Genomic DNA, 26,490 nt, shown 5'->3' with positions numbered 1-26,490 from the left:
AAGCAAATAAGGTGCCCATAATAAAATAAATAAGTAAACCTTGGTGGGATGAAAGGAAGGACGGATAGATGGGTAGTCCGCTGACTGGCTGGGTGGGTGGATGGATTGATGTGCATATAACAAAATAAAGAATAAGGTCCATGAGAATCCAAAAACCAAGAACAGGAATGTAGATTCCTCAGCCTGCTTAGTCACATTATTTTCTTTAAGGTAACTTTAAGGTAAGCGTTTAACATAGATTAACTGAAGGCTAAAACAAGAAAAGCTTCCTATTAACCCTTAGCATAATAGGAGCTTATCTTGAAATCTTCTACTAGCAACCTACACTCTCTAAAGTATGCCAGCCCACAAATATACCCCATCTCATTAAAATATACCTCATGCTTCCTGCGAAGCTTGACTGCAAATACATTACAATAGGGCTCCTTAACGCTGTTGTACTTAGCCCGTTGAGGACCTATGGACGGATTATTCTTGCCTCTGATTCGAAAGCAAGACACTGCGTCAAATTTTGATGTAGAAGTGTGCAGTTATTCCATGAGCGATACTGACTCTGCTGTCACCAAAGTAGATAATCCTGATGCTGTCATTGTGAGACGAGCACCTCGAAATACATATACAGCAGGTGTCCCCACTTTTACCGTCTGCTCTAGAATAAATGTTGTTACCAATTTCAACCCACTGCCGTTTTTGGAGCTATTCCTGGGTGATAGCAAAAAAAGAAAAAAATGTGCAAGAGACAAATCTGTATGCTGCCCAACATCTAACTAAGAATCCCAGTGCTACACCATGATTTCTTACTGTGTACCCCATCAACTGTTTCCATAAAACTCAAAATAAATAGTCAAAAAAAAAAAAAATTAATAAAATATTGCCAAAAAAAAAAAAAAGAAAGCCTAGTATCCACTCCTACTAGAACAGACAGTTTTGGCTGTTCAATGCCACTTTTCTTACATGTCACGATTAGATCTACAAATGAGATGATCTTGAAGTTTATACACTTCCATGGCAACAACAAAGGCCTAGCCAGAGAACACCCAGACTTTGATAGGCTTTTATCAATTTTAGTTTTTCATTGCCCATTTCCAATATACATTTTCAGAAGTTTACACTCATGCCCAAAACATCAGCATTTACAAGTTCTTGATACAGTTTGAAGGTAGACTTCGATTCAAACAGTACATCCAATCAAAGAAAGCAATGTATGGCATCAAATTTTAAATTTTATGCGTGAAAGTGCCACAAGTTATACACATGCATTTCGGATTTATGAGGGTAAAGGCAGTCAGCTGAACCCACCAGGTTGCTCAGAGTTATGGGGAGCTTCCGGTAAAATAGTGTGGGTTTAATCTACCCACTGCTAAATCAATGGTATCATTTATACTTAGACAATTATTACACAAGTGTGCCCTTGTTTAAATTTTTATTCTGTTTTGAGACTAAAAATGTGGCCTTTTAGCTCCCAAACTGTAATACCCCTATGTACCCCTATCCCTGTACCTATAAGATGTTGATGAACACATATTGGTGTATTGTTTGGCAGTAACACATAACATGATCTGTGAATTCATGATTTAAATACACTGAATTTGAGAAAAACAAAATACTACCCAAAACTAAGGCTGGTGGTAGAATTTGTGGACAGAAAGTAATAACATATCACTGTTTAAAATCCCCAATCCCCTAGGGTGTCTACTTTTCAAAAATATATGGTTCGATTGGAGTAAATTACATTGACTGGCTTCAGAAATGTCCCAAATAGGACAAAAGGGCATTAAAAGTCCATGTTGGAAAACTGAAATGGACACCCCCAAATGCGGCCTATTACCACCAAACAACCCAACAAACCTATTCATGGGTAGTATCACTGTACTCAGGAGATGTTGCTGAACACATACTGGGGTGTTGTGTGGCAGTAACCCTTTACACTTTCAGTTTTTCAATTTACCATGCATATATTCATTTGGGGTATATCTTAAAAGTTCTTACAAACGCTGCAGATCTTATGAACTGCAGGTTTAGCAAGCCCTCCCTATTTTCCTGGAAGATACTTTTAGTCTCTTAATGGGGAAATAACCAATCACAGTCTTCTTATTGAAGAGCTCTTGAATTGATGCATACATGCACGCACTCACGTCTAGTCTGAGGAGCTGATCTGAGGTCTGCGTCAGAAGAAGCCGGCACGCTTAAGTAGAGTTTACCTGCCACCTCTATCAGCTCAGGTGAGCTAACGGAAGGAGGCTGCAACCTACCTGGCTGTTTGATTTACAGCTCAGGGTTTATTTATCCCTAGTTAATTTATAAAAGTGGCGATTTCTCATAGAAATCAGCACTTTTTTATAAACTGGGGTTAAAGTAGCCTACTCCTCACCCATAAAGTACTCCAACAAGCTGACGTGTTTTGATATGTGGAATGGTCCTTTTAAGTCTCCTATGAAAAGAAACTATGCCACACCTTTTCTCTGTTTACATAAACATTTTCTGTAACAGAGAAAAGTGAGGACAAGTGTCTTTGCTTGAAAGTGAACCGGTAAGTGCTGGGAGGGGATGTTTAAAGGGAGCAGGGCACCGTGTTTATCTCCACTTGTGGAAAGACTAGTCATAGGTGTAGGGAAACGTACACTTTATTTTTTGCATTTATTTATGCAGCCATGTAGGGTAAACTAGCCATGGGAAATGACAAAACATGAGAAGTAAATGTAGATATCTTGCAATTATGAATGGTGGCTTTAGCTGAAAGATATGTAGGAGTTGTGTTTTGAGGTATCATTGGAAAAAGGTTAATGAGAGAGTTGGAGATAACATGGTGGTGACTTCCAGAGATATAAGGCAGGCTGAGGAAAATATTATAAGGAACCATAAGGAAAACTAGATAAGAGAGGCGGGGAGCCTTAGGGCACGATTATAGTGGAGAGACCAGTAATGTATTTAAGCCCGAGCTGTGTATTATGGGTAGGAAATCTTTATTTTTCTTTGTAAGATGGCAGCGGGTGAAGCACTTTGCAGAGTGGAGGAGGAAAAAGGTACTGGTGGATGAAGATTAACTTAGAAGCAGAATTCTAAGTAGGCAGCATTTGCATCAGTTGGTTGTTAGGAAGGTCTATAGGGCAGTTGCAGCAGTCATTGAAGGAGAATATTAAATTTTAGTGATATCTACAGTGAATGGATGGATTTAATAGATATTGTTAAGGTGGAGTTGGCAAGGAAACCTGAGTGCAAGTGGGAAAAGAGGGGAACATCTCAAGAGAAAACTGGAGAATGGGCAGTTTGTGATATGACTAGAAATACTGGATACAATCAATACAGAAGTAGTAATGGAATGATGTTGTAAGATAAAAGATGTGTAGAAAAGGGAGAACAGCTATCCTTCAAGTGGAAACAGTCAATATGCCCAACAGAATGTTAAAATGTATATTTTGTAATGTTTCTCATGTTGGATATTATGGAGAGTTCATAGTTAATACAATACTTGTGTACATCATAAACTAGAGATATGTGATATATGTTAATAATTGATGAAGATGTTGCAGGAAAGCCTGCATGTTTTAAAAAAAAAAAAAAGTGTTACAATCTGTCAAATGCATTCAATGGAGTACACAGTTTTGTTGTACTATGTGTCAGATCTCGCTCACTAAAGTCAGTGTTAAAAAATATTTTATGCTTTGATATATTTTAGTTGTGAACGTATGAGAACGTTTAGTTAAAAGAACGATTCTAGTATTAAAGAGGGTTTTTTTTTGTTTTTTTTAATGTAAAGAGACCATTTGCACATTGACAGAAATCGAGCACACTGTCTCATAATAACAGTTGAAAGGTCATTCCAGACAACATCCCTGCATAATGAAGGGTAGGATTGAACAGGCTTCAAGCAGATCTGTCACCTTCTAGGATCATTGCATATATTGCAAAGACCTGGATTGTGACTTCTTGTATTCTGGTGGCCATGGAAGGCAGGTGAACCTGTTGCTCACCGGTGTCACCATCTTCTTCCTTGAGATCCTGTGCCAAGAGCCTACGTCTGTGCTATGTGCTATACTATCAAGCGTGTGTGAGAGTACAACATAGAGGTCTATAGAAGATCCCACAAGATCTTCCATAGAAAGAGCTTTTTTCATTAGTAATGGCTGAAGGCTTAACAAAAGTAGCTCCACCTTTTGTCAAGAGAAGGATAAATACAGAAGACAAAGAGCACTCTAATAGCATAAAATTACCAATACTTCATAGGAAATATTCCTAAAAAAAAGAGATAAAAGACCATAGGGTAATATAGTAAAAACTTATATTGAAAACACCTTGTTATTGGTCAAACTCACATGTGAAAGTTTCCCAGTTTTGTATATTTTTAAATCATATTGCAGGGAATATCAATAGCCACTTCAAACAAGTAACACATGGCAAAAGCTTGGAAAAAACACCATTACATTGACCAGTGTAGTAACATCTACCCTAGTGCATGCCATTTAGTACTCATTTTACTGTGCCACGCTCTGCAAAATACACAGATGCTATTTTGATGTATCTTTTTTATTATTATTTTTTTTGATAATCCATTCAGGAGTGACTCTTATTTTATGTTCTTTATCAAAATGAATGTTGAAAGATTTAAGAAAGTGTTTTTCAATTGTCTTGCTTTGTATACTAATTACAAACGTTACAGGAAGGATCTAGAACACCCTGATACAATTACTATTAAAAGAACACGTTAAAGGAACATGCGAACATTATGAGCAATCATATTAAATTATAACGGTAGCATGTTCCCTTTAAGTGTTAAATTAAGCTCCCTCTATGCAAATGACAAAAAGTTATCAAAAGTCACCTTTAACACAGTGTTAGCTGCTCTATCTGCTGTGAAACAATCAATGATGATAATCGTAGACCAATTAAATGCTTCTCACAGAGAAACATTTGGGCACTACTGTGCATGTGCAGCAATTTATGTGCCAATAACATGTTTCTCATAGGGAAGCAATATTCTTCTATAAGAAGAACTGTCAGAATGTAAAGATAATTATTAAAAGGATCTTCTCTTGTGGTTGTCTGGAGAAATACTAAGTGACAAATGTAAACCATTTTTCAGAAAAAGCTGAAAACCTTGTAGTGCTTTTTGATATGTACAACTGTGTTAGTGAAAAAACACACCTGGGCTTATGGAGCACATAGATCATGTACCCAGGAACAGCAATCAGTAAGACATTTTTTTTTAGAATGGGGAATGTGGGGTATTAGACATGGGGATAAAATGTAAGTTTTCTGCAAAACATTAGTTTGATTTTTTTTTTTACAAGAACTATACAAAATTAAGCTTGCACAAAATACATATTAATTACTTAGGCCAGAAAGTACAAAAATACATAAATGTTGCTGTCTACAGATATTGAGATCTGGTGCAAGGAAGAAAAGATAATAAACATAAATTAAGGCAGGCGGAGGCATAAGCATACCTATCCTAATCATATACAAGGGGAATAAAAAAAAATGAAAACTAAAAGAAAAACAAACATGACATGGCCTCTAAGCAAAATATCAAGTCCCGGAAAGAAGTATAGACAAATTTCACTTCCCATTTTACCAATAGGATTGGGAAAAAAATTATGCAGGAAAGAGGTTTTGTCCAATTAATCAGTTTCAGGAAAGTGACATTAAAGAAAATCTCTCCCGGGACATGGGTGCAGGAGTAAAGCTCTGCAAATCCTCCTTAGTCTCCTCCTTAGTCTCCATGTGGATCAGAAGAGCAGACAAAATGTATTCAATTACATGGTCTTTCTAAATATTACCAGTGCTGACTGTCAAGCATCTTCTATGTATGTGACTTTAAAAGTATTGCTTTATGAGTGTCTGGGTTACTAGAAATGCCTGTGAGAGCCTGTCCATCATGGGTTATCATTTATTTCATGTCTTTATGACAGTTTGTGATGATTATTAGACTTATGGACTACGCATTGAATTGTTTTATCCTTAGCTAATGCAAATGTGACAATTTGTTTCTTCTTGCGATGCAAATTGACTGACAATTCAGTTGTTGATCGTGGATTTAATCACATTTTGCAAGCTGAAAAAGAACTCAAATTGATATTAAAATTGGGTCAATTCTGCTATCATCGTCATCCAAATTTCAAATAACATTAATCTGGATCAATTAATCAAGGAGCAGATATGGTTTTTCAATAACCCCCATGAGGGATCACACTGGGCCAGTGTAGTTGTGGTCATTTTGACATTGCTAGGCACCACACACTGTGTAATCCCCATGGAAGCCATTCTCCAAAGGAAGCACTGTCAGGATTACTAATTGAGCCAGCACGTAGGATTGTGTCACACCTAGGACTAAAAGGTAACATCTTACCAGGCCTTAGAATGGCCGGACTTAACGCACCAAAGAATAGTCAGGATACTTCCTGAGGTCGGGGGTGTACAAAATAGGACACAACCATAAGGGAAAACCAGAAGTCAGGGATACCAGAATACAGGGAAGTCAAATGAAGCTAAAGTCAAATACCAGAAATAAACGCTCAGGAACACTCTCTCGGACAACCACTAGGGAAACCACGACAGGGCAATGAAGAAAAGCAGATTTGAGCTTAAATAAGTGCTTTACATTTCTGATTTACCCCAAAACGTGCGTGCGCAGTGGCCGGCTTCCAGTAACATGTTGCAAGAGTCAGTCATACAGATGCATAGCCGCTGGGCCGCAAATACCGCAAGGTGAGGAGGAATATGTTACAAGCACCATACACATACCTTTCAAGTATGTACCTTTAAATTGTGAACTGTACGTCATGTTAGAATTAAAGGTTTGTCTTTTTCTTTAGTGTACAGTGAAATATGTTGGTGCTATATGAATAACTGGAAAAACTGTACATACAGCTGGACTGAAAGCTGTGGTGGTACCTATTGTAATAAATAGTAACTGCCCAGATATCTGATTCTCTTCCCATGATAGGGTATTTTAGTTATTATAGTGCATTGTGCAGTATATGGTATATAATTTAAACACATTCTACAGGACTGGAATGCACATGCCATTGGTATATCAGCTAATGTATGAGATGAATGTTTGGGTGCCTGATTTATCAGTGTGAGTGAGTATATTATGCATTTTCTAGTTTGTCAGTTTGAGAAATAGCTGCATCCCTCAGAAGCTTTCTAGGTAGAATATGTAAAGCGCGTTTCGTTGCTCGCTGATTTTTTTTGTGGGTTAAGAAGAATATCTGGATCTCTCATTCTTTAGTGGGACCCTCTTCTGTCAGTTAATATGCATATAGCATGTATACATCATGATAATCTGTGGTTACCTGTTTGTTTCCAATGAATCTGGAGGTGGGAAGTGCTACTTTTCTGTTGTGTAGGAACGTATAACTCCCTTGTTTGTGGGTAGAATGTGTGATTTTCCTGTGGGTAGAATGTGTGGTTTTCCTGTGGGTAGAATATGTGGTTTTCCTGTGGGTTGAATGTATTATTTTTTCAAGGGAGTGTGTGAGTAGAATGTTATTTCCCAGTGGTTGTATTAACAGAATGCATGATTTCCCAGTGGATGTGTGATTTTTCAGAAGGTGTGTGGGCAGAAAGTGTGATTTTTCAGTAGGTGTGTGGGCAGAATGGGTGACTTTTTAGTAGGTGCGTGGGCAGAATGTGTGATTTTTTTCAATGCGTGTGTGGGCAGAAAGTGTGATTTTTCCGTAGGTGTGCTGGAAGAATGGGTGACATTTTTCATTGGGTACGTGGGTAGAATATATGATTTTTTTCAGTAAGTGTGTGCATAGAATGTGCGTTTTTTTTAGAGGGTGTGTGGGCAGAATTCTATTTTTTCAGTAGGTGTGTTGCAGGGTGTGGTTTTGTTAGTGGGTGTGTGGGCAGAATGTGTGATTTTCTGTGGTTGTGGGTAGAAAGGCCGGGGTCCTCTGTTCAAGCCGCGCGCAGCCCTGCTGCTGCACGAGCCGCACGCGGCTCATCCGACGGCTGCAACAGGAAGGCGGGCAGGGAGGCCGTGTCCCGCCTGACTCTAAGAGCGCGCCGCGGGTCTCGGGCGCGCTCTTAAAGGGACAGTGGGAGCCTAAATTGGCAAAGGCCTCCCATTGGTCCCTGTCATGCCACACTCTCCATACACTTACCTTTTGGGGGCGTGGATGTGACAGGGACCAAACAAAATAGATGTTAAGATATATATACTCACCTTTTTCCCTTAGTTCCTTGCCCTATCGTGGTTTCTGTTTCAGTTCCCTTTAGCGCTTGTTGTATTCAGTTGTGTTCCTTCGTACTTGACCTTGGCTTTGTTTTCTGACTACGTTATCTCTTTATCCTTATCTGTTCTGTTTGCCGGCTTGCTGTTTACTGTGTACCAGACCCCGGTTAGTCCTAGTTTACGCTGTCTCTTTGTGCCCTTGACCTCGGATCGCTCCTGACTCTGTACTTCTCCTATATACGTCGAGTCCGGACACTCTAAGGTCCGGTAGACGTATCTCCCCTCTGTGTTGTCTTCTGTTTAGTTGAATCCTGCGTGTTGGGGTATATTTTCGTTACAGGTGCGTGGGCAGAATGTGTGATTTTTTTTTTCAGTGCGTGTGTGGGCAGAAAGTGTGATTTTTCAGTAGGTGTGGGGGCAGAATGTGTGTGGGTTTTTTTAGTGGGTGTGTGGGCAGAATTCTGTTTTTCCAGTAGGTGTGTTGCAGGGTGTGTTTTTTAGTGTGTGTGTGTGTGGGCAGAATGTGTGATTTTCAGTGGTTGTGGGTAGAAAGTTTGTTCCAGCAGGTATATGGGTAGAATGGATGGCACCCAGATTTGTCAGTAGATAAGTAGTAAGAATGTTTGGATGATTTCCATCCGATGTGTGGGTAGAATGGGTGTTTGGCTATTGGGTATCCGAGCAAAATGTGTGAATGCTCAGTGGATGTATTGCCAGAATGGGTGATTTTTTTTAATGCCTGTGTGGCCAAATGTGTTTTTATTCTCAGTGGGTGTGGCAGAATGTACTTTTTTTCCAGTGGGTGTGGGTAGAATGTGCTTTGTTTCAATGAGTGTATGGGTAGAATGGATTGTGCCCAGGTTTGGTTTTGTAGTGTGTGTTGAAAGGAATAGTGAGTCCGTGTTTCTAGTATGATATTGAATGTTGCATTACTTGGTTTGACAGTGTGCATTGTCTATATTTCGTAATATCCTCCTGCCCCAGTTCTGCTCAGCAGCCCATAAAGAGCTGCATTAGAGCAGCGTCTTCCATTACTGCCTTTAGGGAGCACACTGTTGCAGAGCTCTGGGCATCACTACCCCTCCCCACCCTTCCAACCCTTTGTGATATAGGAGTTATGGATAAAGCTTTAGTGTTCGTTCATAGCATATTCTTCATACTTTTCAGTTTCTTAAATAAAAATTGTACTAAAAGCTTTTTGGTAAAATAGCCATATGAGTCACTTGGCTCATTCTGTTACCAATACAAAGGGGTTATATACGAAATAAATCACAGTTTTAAAGACACAACTCTATTAAGTACCATTAGTCTTATATTGCCATTGAATTGATGGGCAATTCTTTCATGCGTGTTTGATGACAAAATAGACTTCTAATTAAGTCTTTAAGTACCGCTAGGGTTGTCAGATTCATCCTGGACACATAATACTATTTCATGCTGATGGACAGTACATGAAAAATGCTTCTATGTAGTATATAGCATGTATATGAGAAAAGAGGGAAATGTGTTAAAGAGGAACTCACTTTTTCATACTTTTTAAGATTATATTTACTTGTCTTTTTATTTAACAAATATGTATTTGTGAGTTGAGCTCCCTGTCAATCATTGTAATCAGAGAATGATTAAGATCCCATGAGGCCCTCAGCTGGTTATCAGTTTGTTCCCCCCTTCAGTCTTCACATAGGGATAGTTAATGTTGCCAAGCAAATGCATGGTTCCGGTCTGTCTAACTACTGAGACATGGGTGGCTGCCTAGAGTCACCTTATGGTTCAATATATTTTGATTGGAATAAACTATGTCCTTTGCGCCTTGCAGTCAACATGGAGAAAATATATAGATAAGAGGAGAAATGTTTCTATTTCTCCACCTCATTTACACTGTTTGCAAAAGAAAAAACATATTATGCAAAAGAAAAAAAATGTTAGCACAGGTAATAGGTTATTTTGAATGTTAAATGTGATTGTGTAGAATCCGGATAAATGACATTTCCACTTTAAATGAACATTATAGTCACCAAAACAACTTTAGTTTAACAAAGCGGTTTTGGTGTATAGATCATGTCCCTGCAGTCTCACTGATCAATTATTTGCCGTTTAGGAGTAAAATCACCTTATTTACAGCCCTATTCCCAGCTTGTGAGACTTGATAAAGGCTCAGAGAGGAGCCGAAATGTTGTCTCCACTTTCTTGTTCCAAATAAAAAGACTGCCTTTTAGAAGAAACCTCAGGTGTGCCTGGATATTTCATTTTTTTCCACCTGCTTGTGACTTAAAAAGTTCAAACTTCCTGTTTCATTTAGAATTTCTTAGCTATTAAAAGCTTGCTAGACCTTGCTGGAACCTTCTGTGTGTGATTAAAGTTCATATAGAGCAGGAGATAAAAACTTATAAAACAAGTTAACATCTGATTAAAAATTAAACTTTTATTTTAATGCAGGCTGTGCATGAAAGTACAACAAGGGGAGTACAACTTGGGCTGCATAATTAGAAACAATAGTGATGTAACTCCTAAATGGCAGACCATTGAGCATCGGGACTGTAGGGGCATGATCTATACACCAAAACTGTTTCAAGCTAAAGCTTAAGCTAAAGTTGTTTTGATGACTATAGTAACCAATGTGTTTCTTTTGAATGGAGCTCTGGAAGTGCAACAGCTTATATATACACACTTTATGGACAACCTGATCATTACAACAGGGAGTTTTATGACATTCTGAATACATAAACATCAATATGTAGTTGGTTCCTCTTTTGGCAGCTATAACAGCTTTCACTCTTTTGGGAAGGCTTTATACAAGATTTGGGAGTGTTTCTATGGGAATTTTTTTTGTCTCTGTATGCTGAAGCATTAAGATTTCCCTTCAGTGTAAGTAAAGGAACTAGCCCAACCTCTGGGGAAAAAAAAGCCCCATACCATTATTCCTCCACCAAACTGCACAATGCAGTCAGGCAGGTAACGTTCTCCTGGCATACGCCAAACCCAGACTCACCCATCAGAGTGCTAAACAAAGAAACATGATTCGTCATTCCAAAGAACACGTTTCCACTGCTCCAGAGTCCAGTGGCGGAATGCTTTACACCACTCAACCCAATGCTTGGCATTGTACTATGTGTGATGTGAGGTTTCTATGCAGCTGTTCGGCCATGGAAACCAATTTTGTGCAGCTTCCGCTGCACAGTTTTGGGGCTGATATTAATGCCAGGGGATGTTTGGAACTCTTCAGTTATGGAATCAGCAGGGCGTTGGTGACTTTTATAAGTCATGCTTCTCAGACTTTATGTGATCTTCAACTTCGTGGTGGAGTTGCTGCTGTTCCTAAAAGTTTCCACTTTCCAATAATACCACTTACATTTGCACCATGGAATATCTTTAGTAAGTATTACATTTCACAAATTGATTTATTGCAAAGCTGGCATCCTGTTACGGTACCACGCTTGGATTCACTGAGCTTTTAAGAACAACTTTGTTTTCCTCACAAATGTTTGTAAATGCACACTGCATGGCACGGTGCTTAATTTTATACACCTATGCATCTCTATGAGGAGGTGCTGATTGGCCAAGTCGGCGTTTGGTCCCGACCCAAACTATGTACACCATTAAAAAAAAAAAAAAAAATCAGTGGCACCTCTGGTGTTCCATACTTTTGGATAACACTTCAAAATAATATTTTGGTTTCCTTCCTGTAGCATATGAATATTACATACAGAAAGCCAGCACTTTTCATCTGCTACTCATCAGTGTGTAAAAGTGATTTGTGTTCAGGAAAACAAAATGAATCTGGAAACCCAACTACAGCAATAATGGTAATAATGCTAAGGAGGAACAAAAGGTAGAAGCAAATGCTTGTAGCAAAAATTAACCCAGAATTGTCCTTAAATCAAATGACACCAATTAATCTGCATAAATCAGACTTACCAGACACCTGCTGTTTTTATTTTAATTACAACACTACAGAAACTGGATTGTATAGAACCCAGTGAATCTCAAAGGTGATTACCTATCAACACAGCTAAGGTGTCCAAGATACCTCCAACCCCTCCCCCAACATGGCTGGGTTCTCCTGGCTGAAAACTTCCCAATTTAAATATTTGAAAATGGACTCCATAATCTAATTTGGTAATCTGTAAGTAGGGTTAGTGCATAATAATATTTAATCAGGGTTGATTCTAAAATAAGGTCATACCTCAGGGTTGCATTAAAGGACCACTCTAGTGCCAACATAATCGTTTTCCTGGCACTAGAGTGCCCTGAGGGTGCCCCCACCCTCAGGGACCCCCTCCCGCCCGGCTCTGGAAAGGGGAAAAGGGTTAAAACGTACCTTTTTCCAGCGGTGGGCGGAGAGCTCTCCTCCTCCGATCCTCCTCTTCTCCTCCCCGTCGGCTGAATGCGCACGCGCGGCAAGAGCTGCACGCGCATTCAGCCGGTCACATAGGAAAGCATTCATAATGCTTTCCTATGGACGCTTGCGTGCTCTCAAGCGCACGCAAGCGCCTCTAGCGGCTGTCAATGAGACAGCCACTAGAGGAAATAGGGGAAGGCTTAACCCATTCACAAACATAGCAGTTTCTCTGAAACTGCTATGTTTATGAAAAAATGGGTTAACCCTAGAAGGACCTAGCACCCAGACCACTTCATTAAGCTGAAGTGGTCTGGGTGCCTAGAGTGGTCCTTTAAGTAAAGACTGACTGTATTAATGACTACAGCCCTGAAGTACTTATTTTTCTTTATAAACATCCCTAATTAAATTATGATATGTCCCATTACTAAAGAAAGATTATGTTAAATTATATGAGCAGCATTGATTAAGGATAGTATCTTAGTCATATCATCAGTCCAATCTCCCTAACCCTGAAATTTAGAGCAGTAATTTCCTAAAAAGCCAGACAGAAAATACTAATGTATTTAATCTGTTTAATTAGACATTGCTTCCTTCAAGCTTAGCTCAGCAGGGACATCCTGGAGTGAACACTACACCGTGCTCAATTACAGTATTAGGACATCCACGTTAGAAGTATATTCTATGGAACCAAGGACAATGCTCACTATTTAATAAGGACTCTTCTAGCAAATGTATACTACAGTGTTGCAGTAAAATGACTTTTTCCTGTAGGATGCATGATTACTATACCTATATGTTCTAAAACGTATGTACTTTAATCTTAATAGTCAGTAAATGTATCAGTTTTACTGCAACTGGCTTTCCATAAAGTCTGCTTAGTTCCCCATAAACAAACTCGTTTTCCTGGCACTATAGGGTCTTTAGGTCTCCCCCCACCCTCAGGATCCCACTCTCACCGGGCTGAAGGGGTTAAACTTTTACCTTTCTCCAGCGCCGGGCTCCCTCAGCGCTGGGGAACTCTCCTCCCTCTTCCAACGTCAGCGGCGTTACTCAATGCTTTCCTATGGACGTCAGTGTCTTCTCACTGTGATTTTCACAGTGAGAAGCGCGGAAGCGCCTCTAGCGGCGGTCAATGAGACAGCCGCTAGAGGCTGGATTAACCCTATTGTAAACATAGCAGTTTCTCTGAAACTGCTATGTTTACAGCTGCAGGGTTAACCCTAGATGGACCTGGCACCCAGACCACTTCATTGAGCTGAAGTGGTCTGGGTGCCTATAGTGGTCCTTTAATATACTGGTTTTCCAAGTCATGTGAACAAGTAAATAAACTGTACTAGATGTCCCGCCCAAGAGGGTCAATTTTGCTTAAAGGAGATGTGTCATTCAATAGATAAATTACCGTATATACTCGAGTATAAGCCGAGTTTTTCAGCAAATTTTTTGTGCTGAAAAACCCCAACTCGGCTTATACTAGAGTCATAGTCTGTATTATGGCAATTTGCATTGCCATAATACAGACTGGGGGGAGAGGGGGGCTGGCAGAGCTGTACTTACCTTTCCTGCAGCTCCTGTCAGCTCTCTCCTCCTCCGCGCCGTCCGTTCAGCACCTCGGTCAGCTCCCAGTGTAAGTCTCGCGAGAGCCGCGGCTCTCGCGAGACTTACACTGGGAGCTGACAGAGGGAGCTGCACAGACCGCGCGGAGGAGGAGGGAGCTGACAGGAGCTGCAGGAAAGGTAAGTACAGCTCTGCCAGCCTCCCTCTCCCCCCACTGAACTACCAATGACACTGGACCACCAGGGAAGGAGCCCCCCTCGCTGCTATGTATCAAGCAGGGAGGGGGGACGAAAAAAATATATAATTAAAAAATAATAATAATAATAATAATTAAATAATAAATAATAATAATAAAAAAAATAATATAAAAAAATAAAAAATAATAATAATTAATAATATATTAAATGCCCACCCCCACCAACACATACACAAACACACACTGCATCACACACACTCACACTTCATTCATATACACACACTGCACTCATACACACACTGCACTCACACACACTGCACTCACACACACTGCATCACACACACTCACACTTCATTCATATACACACACTGCACTCACACACACTGCACTCACACACACTGCACTCACACACACACACACTGGAAATAAATATTCAATTAATATGTACGCACACACACTGCACTCATACACACACACACACACACACACACTGCACTCATACACACACACTGCACTCATACATGCACTGCACTCACACACTGCATTCATACACGCACTGCACTCATACGCACACACTGCATTCATACGCACACACTGCATTCATTATATACACACACTGTAAATAAATATTCAATTAATATAATTTTTTTAGGATCTAATTTTATTTAGAAATTTACCAGTAGCTGCTGCATTTCCCACCCTAGTCTTATACTCGAGTCAATAAGTTTTCCCAGTTTTTTGGGGTAAAATTAGGGGCCTCAGCTTATATTCGGGTCGGCTTATACTCGAGTATATACGGTAGATACATTTAGATATAATTTCTTATCTCCTGTAGCTAACAAATATGTGTTTGTAAATTCTGAAAATTAAAAAAATATATACAAATCAATACTGCTGTATTTACCGCTATGCCAGCAATGAGCACCTCCATCCTGGCTCTTTGTCAGTCATTGTTATAAGCTGTGCCCTTTGCACCTGGCAGACAGTACAGAGAGAGTGTAGAGAGAGGAGAAGAAAATCAATTTTCCTGTTCGTTTGACTTTAATGCAGTTCGTGCCCTGGCTGATCCTGGTTTAAACTGGATTGAGATATCCGTTGTTGAAATGTACAGTGTAAACACCATAACCACCACATGCTAAGAAAGTATTTGAAGGGAATTAAATGAGAATTTTCAGGACTTTATTGGGAGGATCATTGTTATTAGCAATAACCAGCATGCTTTTATGAAACTTGGGTCATGTCAAACTAACCTAATTTCATTCTACGAAAAAGTACTTGAATTTTGCCAAGGCATTCGATATGGTTCCACATAATAGTTTAGTGTTTAAACTAAAAGAAATTGGTCTAGATGAAAATTATTGTCCGTTGGCTCAAAGATATAGAACAGAAAGTAGTCATTAATGGTACATTTTCAAGCTGGACAAAAAGTGGTAAGTGATGTCCCTCAGTGTTCTCTTCTGGGTCTGCTTTTATTCAACATATTTATAAATGATCTTGAAATAGGCATTGAACATCATATTTCAGTATTAACAGAAAACTCTGTAAAGTAATACAATGTAAGCAGGATACTATTTCGCTGCAAAGGGATTTAAATTGGGAGACTGGGCACTCAAATAGCAGATGAAAATTAAAGAACGCACATGCAACTTACACCCTAAACGGTAGTGAATTAAGGATAACAACACACGAGAAGGATTTGGAAATTGTTATATACAACAAACTAGACCATATGCAATGTCAATCAGCAGTTGCTAAGGTCAGTAAAGTATTGTCATGTAAAAAAGGGGCATTTATTCTCTTGATAAAGCTATAATTTTGCCTACTTTTAAATCATTGGTAAGACCACATCTTGAATATGCTGTGCAATTTTGGGCATTTGTTCTAAAGAACGATATTATGGCACTAGAAAAAATGCAGAGGAGGGCAACAAAATTAATAAAAGGAATAGAACATTTTAGTTATGAAGAAAGGTTGGCAAATTTAAATCTGTTTAGTTTAGAAAAATGGCGCCTCAAGGGGATATGAAAGCATTATACAAAATATATTCAGGGACAGTACAAACCATTGTCTGGAAATCTAGTCATAAACAGGACTATAAATAGAATTCAAGGTCACGCATTTAGACTAGCAGAAAGGAGATTTAGTCTAAGGCAAATGAAAGGGTTTATTTACAGTAAGAATAACAAGGATGAATACTTGCAAAAACATAATATTCAGGGATATAATTTTAATATGTGGAGTTACAGCTTCTTGATCCAGGGAGATATCTGACTGCCATTCTGAGGTCAAGAAGGAATGATTTCTTAGTTTGTTGAAAAATCGGAAAATGCTTCACACTGACTTTTTTGCCTTCTTTTGGATCACCAGCAAAAACAGATGTGAGAAAGGCTGAACTTGATAGACTCGATAGACTCTTGTTCCAGCCTATGTAACTATGTTGTACTGGTTGTGGTACAATAGACTGTAAGTGCCGTTCCATGGTTTTGGATCAAACTGTTTGAGCGGCTTGACCAAAACCTGCATCTACAGCCGGGCATCCTCTCTGCATATTGTGCACAGTTAGATTCCACTTTGCATTAGTAATAATCAGTTTCTCCCATAGTTGGACGGCAGTGATCGATCAGAGGATGGGCTCAGCTTGTCGCTGCTGTTCAAAAATGATATTGCTAATTCAGCAGTGGAACTTCCACATTAGCAGTATGGTAAGATAAGGTTGGTCTGCTTGTGCACTGAAGACTCAGAAATAAGGCACAGTGATTGCAGCCAACTAGCACCATAATCATTACAATAACATGTAGTGGTTCTGATGCTTAGACTATCCCTTTAATATACATGTAGAAGAATACAGTACATCACATGAAAAAAACTGTTAAGACATATTATGATTGTCAATGTTTTATTCAATGGTGTAATGTTTTGAGAAATGACAGTTCCCCTTTCAAAAAAATACTTAAAAGGAACACCCCCAAGAACCATCGTCACTACAGTTTGGGGTGTAATTGGTTACAGTGTCAGGAGTACTCCCTCCCCCTAATGTAAGTGAACCAAATCTGGGGTCCAATGGGCGCTGCTCCCTACCTCCTTTCTAGCCAGAAGCTGTAACTCAGAGTTAAGCCTAACTGGGCAGGGCTTAGCACATTGGTAGAGAGCATGTCAGCTGACACTGCAGAGTTTAGCTCAGGAGAGCTAACATAAGTCCCTAAGAAAGAATTTCCAGCTCTACTGGCTGCAGAGAATAGGCGAACCCCAGATAAGAATTTAAACTCCTGGCAACAAAACCACTACAGTGTTCTGTAGTGGTTATGGTATTTGGAGTGTTCGTTTAACCCCTTAACGACACATGACATGTGTGACATGTCATGATTCCCTTTTATTCCAGAAGTTTGGTCCTTAAGGGGTTAATCAAAGCTACATTGCACTGATATACACTAAAACTTCTATATTAAATACCCGATTATTGTATTTTGTCAATGAAATTTATCTTTTAAAGGGATAGAGAGCAGGGGCCAAGCCTTGGCAAATGCATTTTTGCAAAATCAGTAGATTTCTTAGTATTTTAACAATGTATAAAGGCAAACAGTCCTTATCTCCTTGGATGCTTTTTGGTCTAGGTGAACTTTTGCCATTAACTAATTTTTTTTCATGTAGTGTTAGTTTGCTCCTCTTTTATCTCAGTGTACAGAGGAAGGAATGGCTTATAGGTCTGTTAAAATTCTTGACTCATTCATTGCTTCCTGCACCCATCATTCAATAGAAACTACACAATGTCCATGAAAATAGTATTGATCAAGGGTAACTCCTGAACAATTCCAATTCCAAAGATGCTTTGTCAACTTGGGTGTTGTTAATGCATATGATGGAAGCAAAAATAATTAGTTTTACTGCTCAGATAGAAGAATAGAAAAAAAATAGAACTAAGGCCAAAATTGCTGATTTGTAAAAAATCTCCTACTCTGCTATTGCCGCAGCTTGGCAATATTACCCTTATGCTACTTTGCTTGTTTTGTGAACATCTTGATGTGTTCTAGTTAATGGGCACTTGTCATGAAAAAAAAAGAAAAAAAAAAGAGGTGATGGCCTCATACTATAAAGAGTGTAGTGTATAAATCTATATATTATGGTAACCTAATTGTTTGCATATATAGAGATTTTATTGTAGCTTATATATTCTGATTTTTATCTGTCCTGGAAGAGATAGACACTTTAAAAATTCAATTTGAAGGTATACACTCATATGTGCAATGCCACAATGCATATATTATATGCATCACTTTCTGGGATTGGCCTGAGAGCATGATGGGAGTATCAAAATGTACTTGCAGCCCATATTGTCATTACAGGAAGACAATCTCATATTGCAGACTTTAAAAAGCATTGCTTGCCTTGTCTTGCAAAAGTGTAGGTAGGAACCGCACTCAATACCTAAGCAGCCACCCGGTGCTCCGGAGCGGGACCAGCAATCCCACAACAGCAAGGCAGATAGAAGAAATATCTCCAGGCACTCAGGATGTTAAAGCCGCAGGCAGGTTTATTGAAACAAAAAAGAACAGCAACGTTTCGACCTAACAGGAGGTCTTTGTCAAGCTTGACGAAACGTTGCTGTCCTTTTTTGTTTCAATAAACCTGCCTGCGGCTTTAACAACCTGAGTGTCTGGAGATATTTCTTCTATTTGCTTTGCATGCCTTGTCTGTCTAACATCAATGATTGACAGGTCCACTTGAACAAATCATGCCATAAATTAAAGTATAGCTGATGCAGAAGACATGCTACAATGGAGTCAGAAGACTCAATCTATACTAGAAGGACAGCATGCATGCTAGCTCCCTCTAATTCCCCATGCTGTCAATGTCAATTAAGGAAAGAAAATCACTTAATCTCCTTTTCCCCTCATCTAGCATAATGGTCTCACTATTTTGTTTAGCCGTTATACATGTTAAGACATAAAGGTGGGAAGATGTATATGAAAACATATATATATTTATTTGTAGCCGGAACTTAATTCGTATATGAAAATAGAGAAGAAAGGGAAAGTTGGTAGTGGTGTGCCGAAACCAACGTACCGGTAGGCCTGTAATAAAGAGGGCCCACCAGAAGTAATGTAATGATGATAGTAAGTTTATTAGAGGGAACATAGGTAAGCAGGGGGGTAGAGCTTTTATAGGGAAAACTCCTCCCACAAAATCAGGCCTATGGCCTTTTACTTGTAGTCGGAAGTTAATTCGTACATGAAAATAGAGAAGAAAGGGAAAGTTGGTAGTGGTGTGCCGAAACCAACATATGGGTAGGCCTGTAATAAAGAGGGCAAAAGATATTGCAGAAAACACACTTTATTCATAATTTACAATGCTAGACCTTTGAAGGCTTTCCAGATTTCTTTCTCAGGATGTGGAATATAAGTGCTGTAAACAGAGGATTTCCATCTGCCCAGTCTTTTGATGAAATGGACTGGTGTGTCTGTGCTATACGCTGAGGAGGCTGCCCAAATTTTAAAGGAATGACCGGAAAACACGTCCGGGTTTATGTCCCAATCTTAGCAGTAGTGTTCTAACATGGGGAATTTTGAAGTGGTAAGTGGGTGTCCGTGAAGAAGTAGTAGGGGAGAGTTAGAAGGGAGACTGAAGTTTGTGGATAAAAATAAGTCGAGTTCGGAGCTTTCATCATAAGTGTCATCATCAGTTATGTGTCCTGATGAAAGCTCCGAATGGGAGCTGAAACGTTGACCCCCTGGATTAACAGAGAATAAAAGAGCGATTTTGGAAAGCAGAGAGTGCCGGCATTTTTTCATATTTATGTTATTATTTTGACTTGGCACCAGGTTATATTACTATTTTTGAAAGTTGGAGTGCAAGAGCTCTATTTTTTTTGTTATATATATATATATATATATACACACACACACACACACACACACACACACACAATACACAAGATCCAGCACACTCACCTATCCACTAAACAGCAACTTCAATGTTGGCAGATTTTATTAGTTTAAAAAAAAAAAAAAAAATACCTAATCTAGGCAAATATATACATATATAATAATCCAATGATTAACATGATCTGATGAAAGTCCCGAGAGGGGACTGAAATGTTGGTCTTATTTTTTTAATAATAGTTCAATAAAGATTTGGAATTTTAAAGCCCATGAGTGACACACACACACACACATATACATAGTTCACGGTGTGTTTATATATACACATACATATAGTTCACTGTGTTTTGTCGTGAAAGCAAAATATGGAGAGTGAGGCTTAAAACAATCTAGTGTGAATGACATGTGACCCATGGGTTACCAGATGGGTACATCAGTCACATAGCAAAGGGCAAAGTAACATGTTAGTGTGCTAGTGTTCTAATGAAAAAACCCTGTAATTTTTCACACTAATAAAGTTTATTTTATATTATAATAACAGGCAACTTTATTTAAAGAATATTCCAAGCACCGTTTGGTGCTTACACTGTCCCTTTAAGTGAAGTCTGAGCCGGCTCAGATAAGTCATGCAGATGTTAGGGTTGGAGAATTTCCTTAAAGGCACTTTTTTTGTACTCTTTTTTTGTTCTATTCATGGTTTAATAATAGTATTACTCTACAATGTTGCCATCTATCATTGTCTGGAAATGCACATGCCTGCAATCCTTAATAAATCACAATAAAATTCAGATAGCCCTAGGTTCTGCTCCAGATCTGTGCTGCTAATTGTAAAAAAAGAAATAAAAAGTGATTTGCCTTCTTGGTGTCCCTAACAATCTATAGGGCCAAATGAAATACAATGTATTGATATTGGTAGCTCCTATGGGTCTATTTATTCCTGTGTTTAAATGGCACACTGTACAGTGACTGAGGCTGGTAAATTGTAATCTATGAATGGCATGGGTAATAATTGGCACAGATAAAATGTTTTCTATATCAGGAATACTGTGCTCTTACAAAAAGGTATGGTTTGCTGTAACTTCATTAAGTTATAATGTTCTACATACCTCAAATTTTATTGGTGAGCTGTCTCCCCAATAATTTTGGTATAATGAATTTAAAAAGAAATAAAAAATATTTTTTTTTAATATCCTGGAAAAAAAATTATTTAAAGAGCTTGTACAAAAATATTGAATCATTTTAAAAGCGTATCCAACAGTAAGGAGATGTCACATCGCGGAGGGGGGATTCTAGCTTACGATAGCTGCAGAACTAGTTCCTGCAGCTACTATAAACCCTCCCACAGATAGGAGGTTTGTGCTAGACATTGTCCAATCAGAGGCTTCCCAATAAGAAGCTTTCTCAGGGGGTGGTATTACAGTATTTCTACAGTGTTAGTTGCACAGCTTGCCATTCATGCCAGCACACACAAACTCCCCAGAATTGTAGGCATGTTCTTTGTAGTTCATGTAGGTGTCAGCTTCACTTCTGCTTTGAACTAAGGTGCAATGCAAAGGGAGGCAGGGAATCCCTCTGTCTGACAGACAGACAGACAGCGCAAACAAATAAATAAAGATGCAACTGCAAAGCAATGTAAACGTGTGTTTAAGCCATCATCAAAATATGGACAAAGCAACAATTAGAACTTAAAATTTCTTGCCAGACTGACTGAAACATTGCCAGGTCCATTTTTTTTTTGATCATGGATTAAAGGCACATATAATTTCTTTGGAGTTACTGCCTCATTTATTTACTAGCCTTGGATTGCACCTGGGTCTGGAGCAGGGGTCAGGGAGGCTGCACCCACAATAACAACGTAGCGAGCGCTGAGTCCCACATACTTTACTTGACTGACAGCCAGGAGGGTTGTTTTATAAAAAGTGTAACATTCTCTTATTTTTAAAATAAACCTGCGAGGACAGGCAATTTTACCAAGCTGGTTAGGGCTTTAGATTGGAGTGATCCTTTAAGAATCACATATACTTTCACTTTAAATATAGAAGAGGTTCTCAGACACATAGCCCCTGCTGTGAAAATGTACTTAAAGTGAGAATCATTAAATAGGTGTCTGAAATGTCATTTTCATTTTGTTTTCACTCAACAGACAATTTGTAGAAAATAAAAAAATCTGTGCGATTCATACTAGCAGGATTACAGCGAAGTGAAAGTAGATGGATGACTCACTGACTGTTTATGTAGCACCAAAGGCAGTGAGCTACTCAGGATCCAGCCAATGTCAGTGTGAGCTGGGCCCAGCTCAGAACAGCATTTCCAGGCACCCAGTCCACGTCAAAGCATGTGTAGACATGGGATTCATCCACTAAACAGTGAATTGTAGTGAATTGAAATTCAAATTACAACATGTAGGCCAAAACTGCTGATTTGGGAAAAGTCAGTAACATAAATAACGTTAGTAAGTTTAAATTGTTTGCAATTCAAAGTGAATTTAATGTGTTTTTCAAATTTTAGGCCAAAATATCCATATTGAAAACATTCCAAGTCAACTGTGTTTTCAGTTGGGGTATTTTTTTGCCTAACATTTGAATTCCTGATAGTTAGTAAATGACCATTTATAGTCCTCTGTCTAGACTGTAAGCTAGTTTAAGGCAGGGTCCTCATCTTTTGTTCCTGTAACATTTTGCAATTGTAAAACACTGCGGAATAAGTTGGCGCTATATAGATACCGATAATAATAATAATAGTCCCAAGTTGGATAGCTTAGCCTTAAAGGAAACACTCACCATAAACATAACAACTTCATCTAAATGAGGGCACTTTTTTACCTTAAGGGGTTTAATCCCAAAGGTTGCGTCCAGTGCCTGATTGATCTGCAGTTACCCCAAAGCAGCACCCAACTTCTGAAATTGAAGTTTCAGGATGTGCCTCTGGGCAGGGGCACCGCTGATTAGCTAAAATGGTCAGCTAACGGTCTAAGCCAATTTGTAGCTCCCCATAAAAAGAAAAAGTACGTGCCTTTTTATGAATGGAGCTACTTATTGGCTTAGAGCGTCAACTGATCCCAGCCTTTGGGGTTAAACTGTACGAGAACGGTTTAACACTTAAGGTTACAAAGCACATGGGGCCTCCTGGCACCATAACAACTTCATTTAGATGAAGTTGTAATGGTGACTAGAGTGTTCCTTTAATATGGAAGTTTGGTTTTCAGTTTACTGCTTAGTGAATAAACCTTATAGTTTGTTTTATCAGAAACCTAAACAATAGACATTGGTCTATGCCTGACTTACCACACAAGTGTAACAATACCAATCCTAAATCATGTGGTGTTATTGGACTGCTGGTTATCTCTTTGTTGTTCATACAGATTCCGAGATGTGAGGTAAGAACAATTTCTTTTACTCATTAACCCGCAGTGTAAACAGAAGCAAGACATTTGTTAATGTTTACACACCTCTCTATTCCCACTAAATGTCACAGCACACACAACTAGGCTGCCAAGGAAGACAGTGCATGTAGAGCTACTGCCAACATCTTGGTGAATCAAGGCTGAATGCCCCAAGGGGCAGACACCAAATACATTCAATAATAAATACCAATGTTGTTTCTTTTTTTTCCCTTTGCTTTTTAGTCATGATTATATTTAATTATGTTTAAGGAAAAATAAACTTACAATGTACGTGGTAAATTATGGGGTGGGTACACCTTCACGTGAGCTATGGGCCCCACAATTCTTCATTAAAATCCAGAACATAATAATGCTCAAAGTGGCTATAAATACCGCGTCCCCGGGGGCACAGGAGGGCTCCTGCCTCCAAGAGTAGACAGAGTTAAATAAGAGATCAATTGAGAAGAGTAAGAGGAAGCTTCAAGAAAGAAAAGCATGATGAGGAGGAACAGGAGGAGGACAATTGAGGAGGGGAGGGGGGCTAGGGATCTGGAGGTAACCTCACAGTTATGTGATGTACTCCTCTAAGGCACTGGGCACTATCAGTTCAGTTTAGAGTTACATATTGGACCCAAGAAGACCAGGTGGCCAGGTGTTTTCCCATAGTCAAGGAGGCCACGGCAACCATAGGTTCCAATATATGAAACTCCTCTACCCTCTGCATCTATTGTTGGACACTTGGGGCAATGTGTTGACACCAGAGGAGCAAGATGAGGCACCTCCCTGCTGTCAGGAGGTGTTTCAAAAGGGAATTTTTGCATGTGCATAGAGAGAGTGGTGTTCTGTGATATCATGTCTGGAGTGAAAGACACTGCTTCTTCTGTAATGTCTTTGATACGTCTGTAGATCACCTTCCAAAATACTGCAATGATCAGGCTTGTGAAGTGAAGCATTGTGCCTAGCTCTGATTGACATATCCAACACAGATTGGGTTGGTCTGGGCAAATTGTGTGTATTAAAACAGGGATCCTATACCTCGAATCTTAAAATTAATTTCCTGGAAGAGAGAACATATGGTGCTCTGATGTGCCAATATCATGCTTTTTTGCCATAGCTCTTCGGATAGGGTTACTCCCAGCTCCCTCTCCTCTCGTATGAGCCGTGTCCTAAGCAACTGTTTGTTAAATAATAGTTGTTGTAGTATAGTATGCCCCAGAACAATCATTCTCCCTCCTAACAGAATGTCTCAAAGCTTGTGAGTTTCTCCATTCCCAAAAACACGAAGCCAGCCTTGTGTGCACAAGCAGGAATGCCTGGTTATTGAGTAATAGAGTCCCAGGTTCGGGATTGAGAATAAGTCGCAATGGACCTGCACACTATGCCAGATGTGCAATATTGCACCTACAAGCGGGTGTGGCATAAAAAGGGCAGGAACATTCTGCTGTTCCTACCAGGCCACAGAGATGAACTCTCAAAAAGGACCTGTCGTTTCCAGTGAGTACTAGGGTTTCGCTTTTTTGTGCGCCATGCCACACAACAACACATTGAATGGGAGAGTTGATAATATTTAAGAAAGTAGGGCAGGGTGAGGCCTCCTCGCACCTTGAGAGGGTATAGTTGGGTTCATTTAAGCAAGGTGAACGTCCCCACCATACTAAATTATTAGCAATATTGACACTGTGCTAGAACATATTGTCCCAGTCACTGGTTTTGTACTGCCCTAGACATGACAAAACTCAGGCAACCGCCCACCCCTGCCAAATTTCTCTTCCTGACAGACACACGCCCTCACTCAGTGTCACACACACACACACACACACTGGGACACACATATACTCACTGACAGATACACACTGATAAACACACATACACACTCACTGACAGACGTATATACAATCAGTGTCAGACACACACATTCACTGACAGACACACAATTACTGACAGACATTCATACACACACTGACACACGCATACACACTCACTGACAAAAACATATACACTTTCAGTGACACACACACACATACACACACACTCAAACAGGCACACACACACTGTAACAGTTCTTTCCCTCGTGCTTTCCTAAATCCTCTAGGCCTTCTTGAAGTTAATAATGACTCAGAGAACACACAGCCCTTTGGTATAATAATCTAGAAAATGAATAATCCTCCCTAGGAGAGAGATTTACGCGGGGTAAGCTTGATTCAGCATTTATAAAACATCTCCAAAACTAAATTTCAAAGTTTCAAGGATAATGCCTCCTCCTTGTGGTCATAATTCTCTATATTTTCTATAATGTGTTTAGTGCATAGGAGGAGGCAAATCTATAACCTCTAGAAAAATTAAAATAAAAGCTATAACTCTATTCAATTCTATAAAATCCATCCCACTCCCACAAACAAATACAAAATGAATTCATAAATATATCTTAGCCATCTCCACTAACATGTACGCAATGAGCAGTTCAGGCTGGCAGCGAGGAGCTCTGATCATCCTGCTCAGCTCCCTCGCGTGCCTCTTAGTAATGCCGGAGCCGGAGTGACGTCATATTATGGCTCCGGCATCACTGCGGTGCATAAGAGGGAACTGAGCAAGAAGAGCTCAGGAGAGAGCGCTCCCTCGCTGCCCGCCTGCTACATGAGTACATGCCAGCCTTGGGGGTCTCTGAGGTGGTTATCCAGGCAAGAGGCTGGCAAGGCATTTGCCAGGGCATTTGGGTGCCGCCCAAGGCAAATGCCTTGCCAGCCTCGCGGTAAATACACCGCTGGGCCCAAGACGTTTAATCACCTGTTTGCTTAGATAACTATATATTTCCAAATTAAATATCTGACTTGCACTAAACATCTGGCATGCTTCAAGCCAGCTAGGTTCTTAATCCATTACAAATCTGTGTACCCAAATGTGATCAGCAGTTAACAGTTACGAACAGTGTTCTTGTTTTTTTAGATGAAAGATTTATTTTGC

The 26,490-nt window shown here is 39.5% G+C and overlaps 2 protein-coding genes across 3 annotated transcripts in view; one reads left to right on the top strand and one right to left on the bottom strand.

Moving 5' to 3' along the window:
• Positions 1-26,490, bottom strand: part of RSPH14 (radial spoke head 14 homolog) — a 243,814-nt gene that overhangs the window by 95,855 nt on the left and 121,469 nt on the right. The window lies entirely within an intron of this gene.
• Positions 1-26,490, top strand: part of GNAZ (G protein subunit alpha z) — a 150,913-nt gene that overhangs the window by 70,966 nt on the left and 53,457 nt on the right. The window lies entirely within an intron of this gene.

This window comes from Pelobates fuscus, chromosome 5, assembly GCF_036172605.1.
Source record: "Pelobates fuscus isolate aPelFus1 chromosome 5, aPelFus1.pri, whole genome shotgun sequence".
Taxonomy (NCBI): Eukaryota; Metazoa; Chordata; class Amphibia; order Anura; family Pelobatidae; genus Pelobates; species Pelobates fuscus.
The sequence above is the reverse complement of the archived record's forward strand: the minus strand, read 5'-3'. Positions and strand labels throughout refer to the sequence as shown.